Here is a 22337-nt window from a genome sequence, read left to right on the forward strand (position 1 = left end):
ATAACCCCTCTCAACGGACACCCCTATATGAGGTCACCCCTCTTTTACGGACGAATTTTTTTGTCCCCGCCGGTGTCCGCAAAAGAGAGGTTTTGCTATACATATAAGTCCACAGATAATGCAATAATTGTTCAAACCAAAATTATATTTGTTTTATACGAGAAATAGTTTGTGTAGCAATATCCGCGAAAAACATATTCACAGAAATCATAGCCCAGAAAATGAAGTTTCAGTACAGAATCCGTTATTTTATAACTGTCTGCTCCACAATTGTGAAATTTTCGGAGTAGAATAAAAAAAAATTCGAAAAATATATTTCGCTCTGTGATAAATAATAGTTGTTAATGCAGAGATAATCTCAGCGTATTATTTAAAAATGTAGATTTCTCAGTGATAATCTCACCTAAAAAAACAACCCGTAAGCAATTCGGTTAGGGCAGCGGTTCTCAACCGGTCCTCAGTGGAACCCTTGGGGCTCCGTGTGCACTCTCCGGATATTCCGCGGCCTCCCGAAAGGGAAAAAACAGTAAATTTTTGACGAAAATAATTATAAATATTTTGAAATAATAAAAATTAATCAGTAACTTTAATGAATAAGTAACAAATAGACCTCCGGGGCTCGCCATCGAATTTTTTTACTAAACGAGTCACAAAAAAAGTTGAGAACCACTGAGTTAGAGGAATCTACTTTGTGTGGTACGTTCGGGTAATATAGAATAGTCGGGTAGTATGAAATACCAGGTTTTCCCTGCTTTCAGGTATGTCCTCCAAGTGTAACAATGATAACAACTTCAAAATGCCCCCCCATTAGAGTGTCAGGGTCGCTCAGTTTTCACTCTCATCGCGGCTGCCATAGGAGAATATATTTGTTTTTCCACTTCCAGAAATTCACTCAGAGTTTTCAAAAGTGTTTATTAATTATTAGAGAAGAGTCTCTAACACTGGTCAACAATTTTAGACGTTTCTTCGAAACATGAGTGAAATAAGTTTTTTAGTCTGATTTTGGCTATGCTGGATTAAAATATGAATGTAAATAATCTCCATCACGTACAGTTTTTTCCTGTATGAATGATGGTCATTTTTTGAAATGCATATATACTATGAAAAACTCACATATCTTGAAAAGGGAGATAATTGGTATATCCGTAATAAAAAAATTGTAATATGTTTATTACGATAGTTTATTTTATCCCATTCATGCATCGTCAGTATGAAAAGCAGAAAAGATATTTGTTTCTTCATACACATACCTATAATATCAATAGATCACACATGTAGAGACACAAAACGAAATTTATACACATTTTTCTAGTATTTTATAAAAAAATAATTAATTTCTTTCTCTTAATGTGTATCGTGTTGTCTTCTTTCTTCAAAAAAGCCAACAAATATCACTCTCGATTAAATACAAATACAAATACAAATACAACGCCACAACAGGCAAAATGCCCAACGAGGTGGCTGATAATGGTCCCACCTGCCTCCTCTGTAGTACGAATGTCTTGGTGGAACCTTTCTCCTTCCTCGTTCATCGCTGACTGCTCCCAGGTTGTCAAGGAAAAATTCGAAATGGATTTCTGGAGTCATTTAATATCCAAGATTTTTGTACGATCAGAGCAGTTCTTGAATATATTGAGAATTTTCCTGTTTGTGGTTCCCTAAAAAGTATCTTCGTTGCAGATGTGAATGATTGCCATGCAGCGAGTTCAGTGCGAAAACAAAATCCCTCGATAGTTTCTCTGTAGTTTAGTTTTAGTTTTTTCACATTTAATTTCAGAAAATTTTCCTTTTAGGTGAGAGAAACTTGGGCCAGATTTTTCCGTAACCTTCACAATGTTTTCTTCACTTTTTTTCAATCCTTTTCACAAGGATTTTTCATCAGGCTCAAGGGCGTACGCATGATCGACTTACGACGGATCACAAAATATTTGCGTATGGGGGGAGTTCCACAAGGATTTTCTTCCAGATAAATTTTTAGTTATTAACCTTCGAAAAACATTTAAGACAACAGAAATTGATTAAGGTTACTACGTTGACTACGTTGAAAACGTCATTTTGGAAGAAAATATGGATTTTCATTTTTTTTATTTTTTATAAAAGCCCTATTTGTTGCAATTCCAAAACGGGCCTTGTTTTGTTTATATGATGCTTAGAATCAAAGTTACGTTCACTTTAGTGTTGCGTTTTTAGATACAAGTAATACGCGAATAAAGACTTTAAACGAGTTTTACGAAGAATGCTATTTTTGACATTTTACTTGACTTTGTGTGTGTGACATGATTTGTAAAACTTGATTCATTGCATCCTTACGAAATTTTAATGTGATATTTTGCTATATATTGTTGAGGTTATGAACCAAAATCTAAGGTCTATCATATATATTTTTTGAACTACAGTGTTTTATAGACAAAATGTAGGATGAAATTTCAAAAAAATTCACACGTACTTAAACCTATTTTGGTTTAACTTATGAACATATCATGCAATCCTTTAAATTTTGGTTCATAACCTGCAACATCACTAGTTAAATGCACTGTGAAAATCACAAAGCATTTCATTAATAAAATTTTTTGCAATCGTGTTTCGAATATCACATGGATTTTGCCTAAAATTTGACATAAAAACGACTTTTTCATAGAAAATATAATAGGTAGACCAAAATTTGTCACTGTTTTCACCATTTCGAGACACTTTCTATCAAAAAATGTATTTAAAGTTCACTCTAGAAGCATTTTAAAGAAAAGTGGCAAGAAAGGTAGTCGGATACCTTAAAATAGCTGATAAAGATATTTTATTCGTCTTCCGTATTCATTCTTTCGATATTTTGTTTTTTATGTATAAAGTAATATTCATTTTTTGATCGTCTTGGGAAACGCACAAGCTCCCATGTTCTCTCAACCCCCCCCCCCCCTCCCTCCCGCGTAAAATTTTTAATGTGAATCGGCAGCAAAATTTATTTGAGCATTAATGCATGTGCGACATTGACTTAGCTCAATTTTTTGACTAAAGGACAATATAAACATAAGGCCTATGTTTCTCTTTCAATTAAAGAAAAACGGAGAATCCAGTTGCAGTTTGAGATAAAAAAAATCAGTGTTGCATTCTCTAAGTTTTAGATGGAAAAAAATAGAAATACGATTTCTATTATCGTATAGATGTTCAAAATTAAATGCCATATAACAAAAAACTAGACATGATGGCCATTTTTTAATGTCAGATCTGGAATCAGCACCCAGTTGATTCTTAAAATTATTAAGAAAATTAATTACGAACAGCTAAGTATTTCCCTGTTAGGAAAACCTTGTAGACGTGTGTAATTTGAAACTAAGCACAATGAACATCACAAGCGTATTTTATTGGGTTGTATTCATTTTATTGTCTGTGGTTAGATGAGACTATTTCTTCAGGTGGGGAGTCACATAATATGGAATACGCTAAGTATTATCTGAGTTGGGCTAGAATATCCCATCAAGATGGGAAGTTTAGTAAGATAGAAGAGAGGAAAGGTTTAGAAATAATTCTCTATGGGTCCACCTTGACTGTTTTTGGGGCAAGTTAGGAAGAATGCATTTGTGCCTCTTGTAAATAGACAATGATACCAACGCATCGTCAACTATAAAAACAAACAATTAAATTTCCATTTTTTCTTTTCATTGACTCATTAAATCGTGTTTTTGATCAATTCGAATTAGATTTCTTCATTTTGAGCCTATATTATTCCAAATTAATTAATTATTATTTTTTAAATGTTCCCTTTTTCTTAGTTATATAATATTTATTTTTAAATACTATACACTTGTCAAAGCATTGACAAGAATCCAAATTTTATAGAAAAAGAGGTTTCAGGTTTCTATAATGTTTTAAATTGGAATAATCGAAAAAATTAAAATAGTATCTTACCTGCACTTCCTATATCACTGGGAAACCCTACCTTTTCCAACATTCAGTAAATTTGTTTGCAAAGACACCGTAGAGTAGTTTTTATAGTTTGTCAAACATTTTTTATTTCATCGATAATTGCTTCAATTCTGAAAACTCGTCTGAGGATTGACATTACGTATAACAAAAAAAACACACACAACACTTCTTCCGTTCTTTATTTTCATTCATGTGTATCCAATTTATCGGTAACACACAATATTAGAAATAAAAACCGATCATAACTTGAATCCTTGAAAGAAGCTTAGAGAATGTGCCTACCTGAAATTAGACCTTTCAAAGAAGAAAATAATTCACAAAAGTATCATATTCAGATATGTAATTAAGTTTCGTTAAAGGAATTTTAATTACCTTTTGATAACAAGTAGCAATAAAATGTTTGTATGTACTAAATAATTGATTAAATAACAGTTGAATAATTAATTACTTGAAATTTTAAGTAATTAATTAATTAAAAATCTACGAAATTGAAATGCACCTTTTTAAATCTCAATTTACAGTAGTGTTCAAAAGTTTTATTGACAAATGCAATAACGCTTGTAAAATCAGCTCATTTGCATGCACTGCGCCTGACTAGGACATATGTAAAGCAGAAAGAAGGAAAATATTCATCGACAACTGTAACTGTTTGTTCTGAATTAGTGAGCTTTTATTGTCTAATTTTTGTTTTTGTACGGATCGAAAGTATTTTGACGAATATAGTATTAATCATACATAAGTAATTAATAAAAGTAAACACATAATCTTAGTAAACACATACTCTTAGTAAACACAAGCAATTAATTTTTATTTAATATGAATTTATCGTAGGATTATACAGAGCACATAATGAACATTATGAAAAGTAGGGAATATTCTCGGTGGAATTTTTTTATTAATAACAAAAAATAATTAAGGCTTTAAGTAAGGACGAAGCCAAGTTCAAGCGGCAAGAGATTTTGGTGCTTCGAGACAGTTCATAAATTGGTGAAGCCGTGTTTTTTTTAATGATCTCGGGAACATGTAAAAAGTAATTTTCTTTCAGTATAACCAAAGAAGATAACAGATGAGATAGATAGAACAATCAAAATGCGAGCAAAGAGAGATCCTCGAAATGCCCACTGGGCAAAACACCCGATGAATTTAATTCAAAACATGGACTGAATGCGAGTGTATCACTTGCAAAACGTCGGATGAGCATTATGGGCTTGTTTAGTTGTCTTCTATATGAAAACAAAAAAATCGTTATTACTTAATTATATAAAGGCAAGGAGACGGAAATTATGCTAATTTTGCTGCTGACACGATAAACAATCCAAAATACTAATAGGTAATAAACATACGATGTATTACAGGTTTCTAATAGGTAGTTAGTTATAAGATAAATTATAAAACCATTATTAAGGTATTATAGGTGCTTACTGTTAAACACGAAGGTGAAAGTTGGTATGCATCTCTGTTAAAGGTGTCGATCCTATTTACCTAAAAACACAAGGGGCAGGTTTCGTTGCAAAAATGTTATTTCATAACTACTTGCCGTCCTTTATGACGTGACGCATGCCGCTATCACCGATATACCAGCACGACAGTGACCGTAAATATAGCTCAAAAATTATCGGACATTACATGAAAAGCAACAAAATTAGAGTTTTATCGGTGGTGAAGTCAGAGCTATGATTATCATCAAGAATTTGTGAATTGAGTTCGATAGACGAGTCGAAGTCAGAAATTATCTAAATTCATTGGTTTTTTCCATTGTGTGAAAAAAGAATGGAAAAATACCCACTGGAACAAACTGGGTCCATGCCATAGACTTGCCAAGTCTTGCCTTACACTCCAAGAATTTTCCAAAAAATAGTTGACTTATTTATTATACTTTATTATTTGTTGTATTGTTAGGAACCATCGAGTCGATTCCTGGTGACTCTATAGATCATGGCTGTCCAAACTGGTCTGTCATTCACAGCATGCCTCAGTTGCGTTAGCTTCATTCCGGTGCTTTGTCTCCTCTATCCATCTGGTGCTCCTCCTCTTCTCTTTCCTTCTATTCTTCCAAGCATTATCATTTTTTCTAGTGAGCCTTCTGTACGCATTATATGACCAAAGTAAGACAGTTTCTGTTTAGTGACTGTTGCTTCTAGAGAATAGTCAGCCTTGACTTCTTCGATAACCGATTTATTAGTCCTTTTATCTGTCCATGGAAGTCTAAGTATCCTCATCCAGCACCAAAGTTCAAAGGAATCAATTATTTTCTTATTTGCTTTCCGTAGTGTCCAGCTCTCACATCCGTACATTAAGCAAGAATGACCAACGCATTTGTAATCATAATTTTTGTTTTCATTGAGATATCTTTGTCTTTCATTATTATATTAAGCTTTCTCATGGCTGTTTTACCCAGAACTACTCGTATTTTTATTTCTTCTGTGCGTGTTCCCTCTTTTACAATTCTTGATCCTAGGAAATCAAATCTGTCCACAATCTCAAAACTTTCGCCATCTAGTTGAAAACTGCGAATATCTGCTGCAGTCATGATCTTTGCTTTTTGGTATTTAGATAGAAAGTCCAAGCTTCTCACTTTCTGTTGTTACTCTTGATATAATATTCTTCAGGTCCTCTGCAGATTCTGCCACCAGAGTTGTGCCATCAGCTTATCTAAGGTTGTTGATCACTCTACTTCCAATTTTAACACCTGCTTCCAATTCCTCTAAATCTGATGATCTATCTCATTATATATTCCCATTCCCCGGGAAAGCTTCGATATCTCTCTGAGATGGGAAGCGGGGTGTGTCCGGTCCTTCAATGTTCAATGTCATTATATATTCACCATAGAGCATAAATAAGCTTGGGGAAAGAATGCATCCTTGCCAAACCATTCAGTTAAGCCATAGTATGTTCTTACACTTGCCTCTTGGTTAATATATAGATTTCTGATCAAGCAGACGAGGTAATTGTTCCAAGAATATCCCAAAGTGTATCATGATAAACACGATCAAAGGCCTTTGTATAATCAATGATACAAAAATATAAGTTCTTTTGATATTCTTTTGCTGCCTACATTATCCATCTTATATTGGGCATTTGGTGTGTCTAGTTCCCCTATTTTTTTCTGAAACCTGCTTGCTCTACTGCCGATTATCATTCTATAATAGTTTCGAGTCTTTTCTGAACAATTTTGAGTAGAATCTTGCTCGCATGTGGTACTCTAAGATCACCTTTTTTGTGAATGGGTGTGAATATAGATCTTTTCCAGTCTTTGGGCCACTTGTATTTTCTCCCAGATTGGTTGATGTAGTGATGTTAGTGCATCGATAATATTTTCATCTGCCTTTTTCAGAAGCTATGCTGGAATATCGTCAATACCTGGAGCTTTGTAATTCTTTAGTTGATCATCTGACTTCGTCCTTTGGTTCATCATGGTTCATGATGTATTTCTATATTACTATTTATTGTCTTTCCATCTGATTGATTTCTTAGAAAGATGTTTTGTGTATTCTTTCCCTCTGCTTACAATGTCTTTTTCAGAGTTCAAGACATTTCCATTCTTGTCTTTTATGATACCGAAACGTGGATTAAAATTTCCCGTGATACTTTATTATAATGCCTATGAATTGGCGAATTTAACTATTTATTAGCTGTTTGCTTTCTTGTTTGTTTGTGTCAAAAGACTTTTTATCCACCATATAGGTGATTAATTTTTTTTTCAAAGTATAGATAATCAATTTTTTGGTCAAAATAGTTTTAATGAGATTCAGAGTGTATTTCATACGATATATTTCATTAAAAATTTCAAGTACGAAATTTGCAGACAGATTTATTGCAGTCAAAAGACTTTGAGCGCTACTGTAAGTGTGCTGCGATACAAAATTGTTGAAAAACGGTGCTATATCCAATCGCTGTTCCTGCACCTTTAGTAGTCACTTCGCACAGCGAAACCAATTTTTTATTCAAGGATGGAGGATGGTAAGCCCGCTCTCTCTCAAAATGCCTTAATAATGCTTCTTTCAGAAATTTAGTGGTTTGAAGTCATGTCTTTCAATGAGGAAAAAAAATTACTGATGAAATTTCAGGGTATGGCTGAGATCAAGTTGTTGTGAGATTGGTTCACCATGCCCACAGCTGTGTGAGAATAAATGAAAACACGTGTGGTTTTACCAAAAAATGTCCGAAATTAAAATTAATTTTAAAATTAAAGTAAAATATTAAAAATTATCGCACAGTGGAGAGTGTTGTTCCGTGATAATTGAGCACCCCTTAACATGAAAGAAAATTATTGCTCAGCCCTCAATCGAAGAATTGCCAATAAGTCTAAACCCACTATAAAAAAAAATGAATGAATGTTTGCTCAGATATTGACAATTGAAATTACTGAATTTTACTATTTTTGGAAATCGTGGAATTTTTTGAGACAGTTATTTATCTCAGCACTTAGATAAAGTGACATTAAAACTTTGCATTTTAAAAATCATATATAAATTATTTTTTTTTACTTATAATTCAACTGTTATATAGAATTTTTCCAACATTAGTCAATTTTAAATTAATTTCAGACATCACAGCTGATAACTTTTTTAACATTCCACTGGAATTTAAAAATCAGCTGCTGAACATTTTATTGCTTTTTAAAAGTTTTGTTTATACTTTAGTTTGAAATATAGATGGCAGCACTAAGTTCCTTTGCATTATCTAATATACACACACAATTCCGGCAAAACTCACCGCCTGAAAGCGGTTAAAACGGCAGTAAATTACTCATGGTGACGATAGATCAGGGTTGTGTTCGGTTTATTTGTAAAGCTCAACTGACTCGGAAGCTGATTTATCTATCAAACCAACTCCCCGATCCACCAGTCGTTGAGAGAATTTATATATGTTTTTATTTATTTATTCATTATGCTGTGTTACTGCAAATCTAGTAACATTCTTTACGTAACAACATTAAGTAACATATAACGAATATGCAAAAAAGTTTGAAAGAAAATGCAATAAATTTCAATGTGTATCATATTATCTCCCATTCATTCATTTGTGGGGAGTAAACTAGGTATTTAAATTCAGAAAATATATCAAAATGGAAATTGAATATTTGTAGTAAAATAAGCTTCAAATAACATTCGTGATCGAATAATTCCCCAAAAAGTCTTACTCAATATAATTGAAAAATATTTTAACAAGTATAAGATTTGTTATTATGGTTTCTCACATAATATTACGGCCCAAACACTTAATACCATCTAAGTTCTAATAACGTTGTTTATTTCAATATTTATCCGTTAACATTTTCTTCTTTGTTACTACAATATCTCTCCGTGTGTGTACGAAATAATTTACTTTTAGATAAGATTTTTACGACGAAAAATTGATAGAAAACTTTTCAACAAGAAGAAAGTCACTATTGACTGAGAAATGAGTTATTTCAGTGTATTTTAAGCAAACATTTCTGCTGGTATCAAAGGAGACTTCAAAGAATAGACTGCATAAAATATCTAAATTTACACATTCATTTCCCGTCTGGGATATGTATAATGTTGAATCTCGTGCCATTTCATATTAAGTTAGGCACAAAAATTTTGCGAATGGGATTTTCCTTCCTCCGTTTCAAAAACAACGGAAATTCTTGAATATTCTTCAGAGTCGAAGGAGTGGGGGAAGACTTACTTTCGAGTAAGTTTAAAACACCGATTTCTCAATGCCAATCTTTGCAAAGTTATCAATATTCCATATTTATTGTGTTTGTCTGTTTCACTCAGTCTTTCGTACTTTAATCTCATTCCATACAGCATTCATGGTTGTAAGAGCAGAGCTATAGATCAAAGATGTCGAGAAGTTATACGTATCTGAGAAATTCACGTAATTATGCGTATCGGATACACTCGAACGAAAACGGAACACTCGGATGGAGAAACGTAACATGGTTTTTCGCCTAGACATCATAATCATCATCAGCATCACTATGAGGGACAAGCACAGGATGATTATCCTAGATCAGAGGCGTAAGCGGGAGGGGGGTTCATGGGAGGGTCTCGTGCCCCTTACCTTAAGTCGACCAAAAATTAGGAAAAGTTATATTTCTGTGAAAAAATTAAAATATCGAAAATAACTTACGTATAGTACAATTTTTTAACCAATTTCTGTTAATTTAAATGTTTTTTGTAGAGGGTAACTCCGAATTTCTCGGGACGAAAATTTTTGTGCAGAGCGATCTTACGAACGCCCCTACCGTAGATATAGCAGGGTTGGACAAATATCTCCAAAATTTACTCTCTACAATAATATAGATGCCCGAATCAATATTTTTGCATGCCTGAAAAATACTATCACTGGATTTACAGTCCACCTATAAAGTTTAGACATTATAGAACTGAGTTTAAAATGCGCCATGTTCAATTTTTCCCTTTTTTTTAGGAAATCAAGTTTTGGATTTTTTTTTAACTCAAAATTTTTAAAAATATCTGTTGAGGAAAAACTTTCAATTTCATGCAAATTTCGAAGACTGCGTCTGTATGACGTACCAGAGATGTGATAGTATAAAAGTGGAAAGCTATCGGATCGGTTTTCATTTTAAAAAAATTGCCGAAGTCGTCGCATGTACTTTATTTGAAAGCAAAAAGAAAGGCTGTAAAAGGCGTTGCTTTGAGCAGGTCGGGATGAAATGTCTGACGTGTATTGACCCAACGTGTGTCACAAAAGCCATAATCTAGTTTTGGTAGGCAACGTAGTACAAGTTTACGTAAAAACAAAACCGTTGAAAGATTGCCTTCAACGCAAAAAATTACCTTGTATGAAATTATGAAAGGTCCTGGAGTGAAAATTTCAATAGGTACAGTCCATAGATAGTAGTAGCTTGTATTTGATCCCTGAAAGAGTGGTTAGAAAATCGCCTGTCACAAGAAAACGCCAAAGAGAGGTGGGGAACAGTGACTGAAATGGGCACGAAATTATGGAGATAAATAGCTTATTTAGCAAAAAATGGGAAAAAAATTGAACTCACGTGTTCCAGACGGATGTTTTCAGTAGACAGTAAGTTGGAGCTTCGATAATGTCATGGGTAGCATTTGCTTCTAATGATCAGATTTCCTTAACATTTGAAATCAGTCGTCAAAACTCCGACGCTTACAGGAGATCCTCGAGAACAATTTGCTACTGATGGGGGAAGATTTAGGAGCACCAAACGCGGCATTTCAACAGTAAAACGTGCCTATTTAAAGGTCAACTGTCACAAAAAAGCTCTTTAATCGCGAAAATGTATCGGTTTTAGACTGGTTTGGTTTGAGAATGTATGGGGCATACTTACGATAAATGAAAATTAAATACAGTATTTTCGACTGTTGAGGATTTTAAGAGCTCTGTCGAGGAACCATGGTTCAGTTTTGATGTTGAAACCCTACAGAATTTCATTAGATCCACTAAAGATAGTGTCTGAAGTTGTTAGAAAAAAATGAAAAGTCTATAGGCTTTTAAAAGGCTGTAATTTTTGTAAATCTGTATTTTCCCTTAACTTTTGAGACAGCCATTTTTTGTATTTTGAATACTATAAATATTCTAAATGTTCTTTCGTATTAGAAATGTTTATAGAAATGGGGTTTTTTTCCCCATTTACTATATATAGGCTTCAGGTACTATCCATTGAAAGGTGCTAATTTTACTCGCCGTATTTTTCTTGTTATTTTATGAAAGGTTCATTACATAAACTTTTGAGACGGGCTGTACTTACTTGGAACGCTTTGATATCTCCTTGAGATGGGAGGCGGGGTGCGTCCGTTCCCTCAATGTACTTACTTTAAAAAAAATTTTAAACAAATTAATTCATTTGCATGAAAAATATCGAAACATAATTTTTTTAATCGAATATTTGAAATAAATACGGAAATTAAAAAAAAATGCGATATCCAATTAAAAACTTAAAAAAATTAGTCAAACTTCTAATCATAATTTTCCGCTCTGTTGGCGTCGGAAAAGAAGTCATCAAGTTACGATTCACTTCACTAATAGATTCATAACCGATTTAATGTTCGGGACTGGACTTGGGAGGGCACGGGCTATGGTAAGGCGGCTTGATCATGAGAATAAGCCGAGACAAATCCTGATAAAAAAAATTGGGACACCTTGAAAGAAAATTTTCTAAGGGCATTATAGATATCAAATTGTAAGAAAATGGATAAAATTCTTTATTTCTTTCTGCTCTTCGCCGCGGTTGGGATCGGACGTGATTTTATCGCGCTGCGCTCGCGCTGCCGACCAATAGCAGCAGTCTTATCCGGAATCATTGCCGGGGATTACCGAAGGATTATCCGTCAGTGCGCCATTTTGTGTCCTTTTTTCTGTTTTTCTTCGTTCTCGTAAATTTTACTTAGCGTGTTTTCTATTTTTGGGTCATATTCTGTGGTGTTTTCTTTATTTTTCCTAGATTGTGTGTTTAATTTACTCTCTAGTTTGATTTTTGTCACCGGATTTTTTGGACTGCACATTATTGGATTTGCGAGATAAGTTTTTGTTTTTTTTACTGCTCTAAATTTGTTTCATTTTCGTTGTGTATATATATATTCGATCGACTTAATTCTTTTTCTCGTTCTCATTTCGTATTTTCACTATACTTTCGACAGGTTTGTGTTTTTCCCGCTTGTTTGATATAAATCCGTGGGTTTTTTGGACGTTAGTGTTAGCAAACAGTGTATACTTTTCCTGGCTATTCTCAGTAATTTTTGTTTTTTTTTTCATTTGGACCTATTGTTTTAGTGTTAGTGAGTAGAGATAGTTACCTAATTCCAATAAGTATAAATTTTACTTTGTATCTTAATATATTTTTTTGTGAAGGCATGTTGTATTCTTTATATATATATATATATATTCTTCTTCGTGATTTTGTGTTGAGCATTTTATTTTACTTTATTTTTTCGTACAATCTTTTACGTATATTTTGCATTGTGGTGTATTTTACGTTATTTTAATTTCCTGTTAATGTTCTCGTTTTCCTATTTTTTACGTATTATTATCTAGTTTTGGCAATAGTGTTAGTATGCCTCGACCTCGACTAGTGTTTTGTAGAGCTTGCGACTGGAAGTTTCTCTAATCTAGGTGGATAGTAGCTGAGAGTTTCAAGTGTAAGGGATGTTTGGATAGGACAAGGTTGGAACTCGAGGTCGAAGCATTACGGGAAAAAGTTAGGGTTCTAGAGGGCCCGGTTATAACGAAGCCACTTGTCGTTTAGACCAGTGTTTCTCAACCACCGGGCCGCGACTGGTCTGCCGTTTCTTTTTCCCTCCATTCATTTTCCGTTAATCATGTGTTTGACCGGGCCTTCCACTTACAAAAATAAATAAAACCGGGCCGCGATCTTCCAAAGGTTGAGAACCACTGGTTTAGACGATAAATGGGTGGTCGTGAATGAGGTGGAGGGGGACAGTGATAGGAGTTTAATCATCGGCGATTCTATGGTCAGGGAACAGAGTTTGTAGGGATTTTCGAGGCTTCGAGCGCTGTGGTCTTCCTGGAAGGAAGATTAGCAACGTTCGAGACGTTTTTCATCTCCGAAAGTTGCCCTTGCCGGTGGGAACGAATCAGGTAGGAGCGAATATTAGTGAGTCTCTGTCAGAGTACCGGGATTCACCACTATCCGCTGGGGAGTTCAGATGTGGCAGTGATTCCAGTACTGCCAAGGCAAGGGGAAGTACGGGGTATAGGAGTAGGATCCACTAATTCAAATTAGGCCTGAAGGGCATTTACTCCTCACTTGTGGTCACGTTCTTGGAGCTTCCCCGCATTTACCGATAGATGGCTTCATTGGGGTGGGATCCATCTGAATTGGAGGGGGTATGTGAGGTTTACGATAGACATAGGTCAGGTTTTTACCCCTAGATCACGTAGTCGGGAATGCGGGTTAGTTAATGATAATCACAACAGTACTGACGGGGAACCACCTCTGACTTGGATGGCTTCTCGATTGACACTAAATCACTGAGCAAATTAAAATGTGTGCTAATTAATGCCAGGAGCTTGGGTAATAAGAAAGATTTTTAGAAACTATGATATAGTAGTTGTGGAGGGCCTAGATCTTACAGCCATTACAGAATCTTGGGCAAACGATGGGGGATGAATCTTTCTTACACATCTCACGATACGATACGTTTTTGAGAAATAGATCTGATAGGAAAGGCGGTGGAGTGCTGATATACATGAAATCATGTTTCAAATGAAATCAAACGCTAGAGTGTGTAACGTGCAGAGAAGTGATATTGAAACTATATAGGTTCAGCTTGAAAACAAAAGACGTCATAAACTTATTTGGGGTTTGTTACAATCCATCGAATACGGATCCAAACTACATCGCCAAACTTCAAGATGAAATTTCCTACATGTGTAAGCGTAAGAGGGTTGTAATACTTGGGGATTTCAATTACCCGGGTTTTGATTGGGAGAACCTTTCAGCTAGAGATCGGTATGAAAGAGACTTTCAAAAGTTGGTGCTCGAAAATTATTTGTATCAGCATGTATCAGAAGCCACTAGGGGTACTGCTATTTTGGATTTAGTTCTTACTAGTTCTGAGGATCTTGTTGAACATGTTTCGGTGGGGGACGAGTTTTCTTCCAGTGATCATCGTGTCGTCAGGTTTCACTAACTTTTCTTCGCGTAAGGTTGATAACAAAAGACTGGTTCCTTGTTTTCGGAGAACTAACTTTGAAGTTTTGAGAGGAAGGTTAGCGGAAATTTCAAAGACCGGTTGGAATAAGTCGGGGTGGTGTGTCAATGGGAAGAATTTAGTACAAAGCTGTCCTCTGTTTTGCACGACGTCGCTCCCTTTGTTCGAAAAAGCGTGTTTGTACATCGCACCCTCTATGGTTCACGGATAGCGTGCGTAACCTTTATCTTGAAAAGAAAAGAGCATTCAGAGAGTATAAAAGTGGATGAGGTGACTGTTTACTGATAAAAGAAGAGCGTTGAAAAAAGCGATAAGAGATAGCAAAAAGGAAGTTGAATCTAGGTTGGCAGATAACATTGGCTCTGACCCAAAATCATTTTTAGATACGTTAATAATGGATGTAAGGGGACAGTTGCCCCCCCCCCCCCGTCGATAGAAGGCTCTAGGTTAGAGAGCAATGTAGGCATGTGTAGTGCTTTCAATGACTTTTTCGCGTCGATTTTTAATGGAGATAATGATATTCAATATACGGATGTTGCATGGGGTAGTAAAATCCTCAACGATATTCAAGTGGAAGGCATGGAGGTCCTAAATCTTGTAAAAAATGTATGTGCAAGCAAAACAATAGGACCAGATGATCTATCCCGGGGTCCTCGGAGAATGTGCTAATGAATTGTTGGGGCCAGTCGTCATGGCCCCCAAATGGGGGGGGGGACTGACAGGGCTTTAGCCCTGGGGCCCGGGACGATTATCGTCATTTTTTTGCTTTTTCACGCTATAAATTTGCTGCAGAAGGGGCCCGTTAAAAGTCTGACCGAGGGGCCCGCAAAAGATCCCAGCCTAGGGGCCCCGCTACAGGATGTGGGGGCCATGGCAGCCTCACAGATATAAAGGAGTAGTGTTGCTAAGGGTATCGTCCCAAGACGATGTGTGTTATGTTATTGCGGACCGCTGAAATTAAGTGAAGATTTTCATGAACCGGCATGAATGAGAGAAATAATTACGAACCGGCGGACCGGAAAAAAATATTAAGAGGAAAAATTTCCTAACCTTTTTTTTCTGTATAAACATTTGATATTTATAAATAAAAAAATATAATAAAAACTACAAATATTCCATATTTATACTTTGCTATTATAAATGCCAGGAACGTCGTTAAGCTAGGACTCTTGCTGCCACCTATTGAATAAAAACAAAACTATATGTTACATTTCTCTAAATAAAATCGTTGTTGGTTTTAAACCGATATGCAGAATGAAAATACACAATATAGGATATGAAACTACGATTTTTATTTTATTTTTATGTTGCATGCTGGTCTAAATAAGACAACCATGAGTATTCTTTATGAGCATTGTATAATATTTTGTCATGTATACATATTGTTTCTAATTTTTGTAATAGCATTTTCAATTGGGGGTTGCTGTATTTTAGAAATATGACATCCATATCTCTTATGAGCATCTTTTCTCAGCCACTTCGTTGGGCATTTTAATTGTTGTGGCCTTGTATTAGTATCTGTAAATTTTATGCGCCAAAATACGGGTTACTTCCTCATTTGAGTAATTACAAAACGTAATTCAACGGCAAACATAAAAAACATACTAACCGGTATTTTTACTCATAAAATTTATACTGGTATATATATATAGCATAAAAATAAAATTCGTTGTTCCGTACTACATATTCTTCATTTTCATGCTGCATATGGGTTTAAACAAGAAACCATTTTATTTTAATAATTATAACAGATAGTTATGCTATTATTTGATAGATGGCAGCAGAAACCTTACCGATGCAAAACTTTTCTATTCCGAATAATATTTATGTGCGTCTCTCCTCTATGCACAAAATCATCTGTACGAAATAGAATTCGAACGCACATTCATGAATGTTCACGACAACATAATTTATCCTTCTGACACACACAAATGAGTAGTAAACTTTAACAAACGTCTTTCGTTCTCACATCACTGCTCTAAAGTAATCAAGAAAGCCAAGCGAGCCGAAGATTCCAACCTATGACCCCAATTGCAATATATATGAAGGCCCATGACCACACTGTTAAATATTAGGACCGTAAAAATAGATTAAAATACGTTGCATCATGGCTGCCAAAGAAAGCATTTCTGTGGAATTTCACGCGTGTATGTAGGAACACTTGCATTAGTGTCAATAAGAAAATTTTAAAAACGAAAGTTTATTAAATTTTTCAAATTAAATTAATAAGAGTTTTTAATTTTTTGGTTTCTTTTTATACGCCCACGTTGGGCATGTGGTGGTAAAAAATACATGCCCGGTCAAAATTCTCACCTGCCCCAAGCATGTCGCGCATTTGTCCAGCCCTGCTAGAGTGGCTGAACATATTTCTTCCAGGAAAATACGAGGAATCGAGATCCCAAATACGGGAAATTGCCAATAACCGCCAAAAAAGTTGCCAAACATGAGCAAAGTTGCCAGTCACCACTAAAGTCGCTGAAATATCGCCAATGGCAGTAATTAAGCAAAGTCCCCCTTAGCAATGGCGTCGGAGCCGGGGGTGTAGTACGTGCTGGAGCATCCACAGTATTTTGCAGCACCGGTCTGAGCACCCCAGAATTAATTCAGAAATAAAAATTTCCTATATATAGATCAAGTCCAGCACCCACAGTTCTAAAAACACTTCCGACGCCTATGGCCCTTAGGTGTGGGGGACAGGTGTGGTCACACCGGGCCATCGCTTTGAGGGGAGGGGGTGCACTCACGGTAATAGAAGTAAAAATAACATAAACAAGATGTCTGAATTCGAACTAAGAAAATAAAAAAATTATGTTACGGAAACTTTTATTCGTCTTACGAAGGGGACTCCACCGCCCAGGGTGTAGTTTGTTTCCAATTGTTGAATCAAGGAGATTCAGAGCCCCGAACCAAATAGAGTGTCGAAAGCTTTCACTTATTCTTAAAATATTTTTTATAAATTCTGAATTTTCATCAATTCTAAAATTGCTTTTCATGAAGTCTGAATTTTTTCATATTTGGTGCTGTTATATAATTATATTTTAGTTATTTTTGTTTTTAGTTATTTTTTTTACTTCTTCAATCAGATCCCAATTTTCATTAGTTTTGTAATTTCTTTTTTCAATACATATTATTCAAAATTTTATTCCATTCTGAATTTTCATGAATTTTGTGTTACTTTACATTAATTTTGTGTTAATTTACATTTGAATTGCGTGTTTATATATATATTTGAATGGATATTTTTCAGCATTCCTATATATTCTGCAGTAACGTATGAATTTTTTTTGGATGCCGGTTCACGCCTTCAGCCCCTAAATGCATAAAATCTGTCCCGAACGTATTAAGATATCCCTGGCAACGCAATTATTTCCGCATCGGGAGCCCGCGACTGGTGAGGACGGCCCTGTAATTAAGTGCTACTGGATACCACAGTGGATTAAAATGTATTTATAATTGGTTGGAGCGACAAAAAACATATTCTCCCATAGGCGATGGAACTGATCCTTAGAGGAGAAACGAGGTACAATGAAACCTTGATATAACGAAACTCTGCGAACCAAGAAAAAATACCGTTGCAGAAAGATTATCAGTGGTGTATTCACGGGGGGAGGTGGCTGTTAACGGTCTTTAGTCCAGGGAGACTTGTTCAGAGGGGCGGCAAATTTGAGAAATGAGCGACCGAGAAAATTACTATAATGAGAGAAGGGTAGCAAAATTTTATGGCAACATTTACGTGGATCTACCCGGGCACGGCCCGGGACCTCAAGAGAAGAGGTGGGGCTCATAAGAAAACGAGATCAGGTTAAAATTTTCGAGAATAAGTGTGTAAATTGGTACGTACAAGCATTTTTAGCCAGGTACAGCCTCAAAAATATCACTTTGCCTAAGAGCCTTTGATGCTTTTAAGACGGCCCTGTTGCCGAGACAGTTCGGGACTATATCAGTGAATGACCAAAAGAGTGACCTAGAGAAATAGAAAGCACATGAACGGGCAAAAGAGTAACTTGAAGCATGAGCAATCATGTGAATGAACAAAAGAATGATTTACAGAGCGAGGGACCAGGTTAGTGAGTGACCTAGAGGGTGTACAAGCATGCGAATGGCCAAGGAAGTGAGCTAGAGAGGGTGAAAGCATGTGAATGACTGAAAAAGTGATTTAGAGTACAATGTGTAAACTTATAAATGATCAAACGAATGACCTATAAAGCAAGGAACAATGTCATTAAACGATTAAAAGAGTGATCTAGATCGTGTGGAAGTATGTGAGTCACCAAAACAGTGTGCAAGATGTGAGTGACCAAAACAGTGTGCAAGATGCGAGTGGCCAAAACAGTGTGCAAGATGCGAGTGACCAAAACAGTGTATAAGCATGGAAGTAACCAAAACAGTGTGCAAGCATATGGGAATGACCGAAAGAGTGACTTAGAGAATGTGTGAGTATGAGAGTGACTTAGACACAGTTGTAGTTGCAAGATTGGGGGGGGGGGGGCAAGTAGGTTATTGCACAGGGTGGCGAATTCGAGGAAAAAGTCGCCTTAAAAGTAAAGAAAATATATCCGGCTAGAATGGGAGAAGGGTGCAAAATCCGTGTAGCCCACAGGCGGCAAAACGATAAATTCACATTTGGGGGTTATCGTTATATCGAGAGGTAGCATTATCATTTGGTGTCGCAAAATTTATGCTGTTCATAATATCTGCTATCTCTTCTGAATTGGCGTTGTTAGTATCACCGTAAAATTCATTTATTTGTGCTTCTTTGTTATTCTGTTTCTTTCTTATCTAATTCTGTTTATTTGTTATTCTAAACAAAATACTGTAATTGGACGACTTTTATATAAAAGGAACCAAGCGTAATTTTTACATTTTTGAGATATACCTACATCAGAACTGTTGAAAAAGAGGTGGGATTTTTATCTAAATAGAACCAAGTGACATATAGTCTGTGATGCCGTCTGTGTGCACTTGAACCAACTACCAAACTGAAGAGATAACTGAATCGAAGATAACTTTAAACAGCTTTTTTTCAGTTTTGGTTTAATGGCGCTTAGTTCTTTTTATATAAAAGCCGTCCAAAATTGAATGAATGGAATCCAGTTACTTGTTTCCCCCGTAAAGTAGTTTACTGAACAGCTCTTTTGTGTACTACACACAAAGCAGACTCACGAAAACTTCATCAACACTTTCAAAGGTAGATAGTGAAAAAAACACCTTACCAACCCGGTCTTATCTCGAAACGTTTTTGAGTTGTGGTGGATAATCGATTATGGGGAAAAAATCCGTCAAGTCTGAAAACCCGGAATTTGTGAAGTTTTCTTAAAGACTTACACGTTACACGCAAACTAATCACATATTTGGAAAGAACAGAAAAAGTCCTATTAGGTGACACCAATCTCACTGAAATATCTAGATTTAATGGCGAGCTACACGTACTAAAAGATTTGCGAAGTTCGAAATCGAATTGTCACCAAAAGTTATAATTGCCAATTAGCAAACAACCTTCTAGCTACAATCGGTCAAATTTATCAAAACGTGTCTATTGCACCAGCTTTCGAAACAGCCTACTAAACCATAATAAACCATACTAATAAACTATATCGGTGTTCCGGTTCAGGGAAAATTCAGCCTTTTATTTGCAATAAATCACTGAAATCAGCGTTTGTCGAAAAATATATTAGACGAAAATTCGAAATTGGCGGTTACAGATTTTGGTGAAAATTTGATTTTGCAGAAAAACATTATAAGGTGCCACTGCTTCTCTATCTACAGGATGTCTGCATTTACACATGCACGTTCACTACTACACGAACACACACAGTTTTGTCTACCGTCACCCTTCATAGTCCCATGCGGGCAGCCCTTGTGCTAGCGATTCTCCCCAAGAAATTTAGTCATTAAGGAGACCTTAAAAAAATTAAATGAGAAAAAAATATTTTTGATCAACCATGTATCAGGGACGTCTTAAATGAATCCTGGTCCACCGGGCATAGCGATTTTTCTGACCTCCTCCACCTGGGGAGACATGTTTACTTTCGAAAATTTCAACATCTCAATTTCACGAGCCCTCTTCTGCACTTGAGATCCTCCTGACCGTAATAATAAAAATTCCAATTTTCATTGCATCATTTCTGCTCTTATAACAGAAGTCAACGTATGAACTGCAGGCCACATTTGGCCCTCAGACCTTTTTTACCTTGGCCCGCCGATCATTTTAAGAAAATGATTGAAACCATTGAAAAAAGATTAATTCTAGAGCTAATGAAATAATTTGGGAATTAATAAAACATGTAATTTCGGCGTTGATGAAAGAAATAATTCTAGAATAAAGGAAAGAAATAATTCTAGAATAAAGGAAAGAAATAATTCTAGAATAAAGGAAAGAAATAATTCTAGAATAAAGGAAAGAAATAATTCTAGAATAAAGGAAAGAAATAATTCTAGAATAAAGGAAAGAAATAATTCCGGAATAAATTGATGAAAACTCAAAATTAATGAAAGAAATAATTCGAGAATGTTTTAAACAAATAATTTCAGAATTAGTGAAAAAATAACTTAAATGACTTAAAATAACAATTGGAGAAATAATTTCGTAATTTCTGATAGAAATTATTTCACAATCAACAAAACAATAATTGCGTAATTATTGAAAGAAATGATTCCAAGATATATTGAGAAAGAAAATAATTTTTCAGAATTACCAAAATAAATAATTAAAGAATCATCTATAAGTGATTTCAGATTAAAATTGTTCTCGGGATTAATTAACTTAATCAGTAATTAATAAAAAAAACTTTTTCAGAATTAGTGGAAAAATTGTTTCAGAACCAATCGAAATTGATAATTAAAATAATAAGTTAAGAATGAATAAAAGTCTTCAATTATTTTTGTTCCTGTTTAACTCGAGACTTCATTGGCCAATTCCATTAAGATGCCATTGAATTACATGAGTTAATGGCCCCACGGGATTCGTGGGAAATTTATATTTGGCCCGCCGCGAATGAAAGTTTGAAGATTCCTAAGTGGAACATAAGCCGCTGCGGTGGTTGAGTGGTCATAATGACGGACTCGCGTCGCGAGGATCCGGGTTCGAACCCCACCGTCACCGCAGTGGTGGTCGGCTGAAGTTGGTTTCCTGTGGTTCCCAACTTCGAGTCGCAAATGCGAGCCGATCTCCCCATTAAAAAGTCTCGCCACAGAGAGCAACAGGCCTACAACGATTAATTATTCAATCATTACACTTCACTCATAGTTAGAAAAAACTGGTGGAAGATGGCAGCACTACACATAACAAGCATTACACAGAAACAAACTTCACATCAGGTTTCACTACACGTACACGCATATTCCCGCATGTACCAATTCGTTAGAGGTTCCGCAAAGGAATATGGACGAGGTGCATGTCTGAGTTTAGTAGTAACTGGAACATGAGGAGTTTCAACCAATTTTTTTATGTCTAAGAACTGACCGGGAAGGGGGGGGGGACATATAATTCCGGATATATAGGACCTATGGTCTAAAATGAGGAATGAAGTTTTTGTGTAAAAATTAGCGGCACTGGTTCAACTGTCATCTATTATTAATTTTTAATGTTATAACAACTTTTCACTCCGTCCAGAAAAATGAAAGTATTCATTAAAAAAAACTTATACTTTTGTTAGTTATTAACCTCTTAATCCTTCTAGGAAATAAAAATTATATTTTTAACATGAATTATTTCATTAAAGAAATATATAAGGTGTTTTTCTCGGTACATTTTCTTTTTTTACTAATATTTAAAAAAAACAAAAC

This window comes from Pholcus phalangioides, unplaced genomic scaffold, assembly GCF_987345545.1.
Source record: "Pholcus phalangioides strain wild (caught in Gottingen) unplaced genomic scaffold, Ppha-v1.0 ptg000002l_1, whole genome shotgun sequence".
In the NCBI taxonomy this organism is placed as follows: Eukaryota; Metazoa; Arthropoda; class Arachnida; order Araneae; family Pholcidae; genus Pholcus; species Pholcus phalangioides.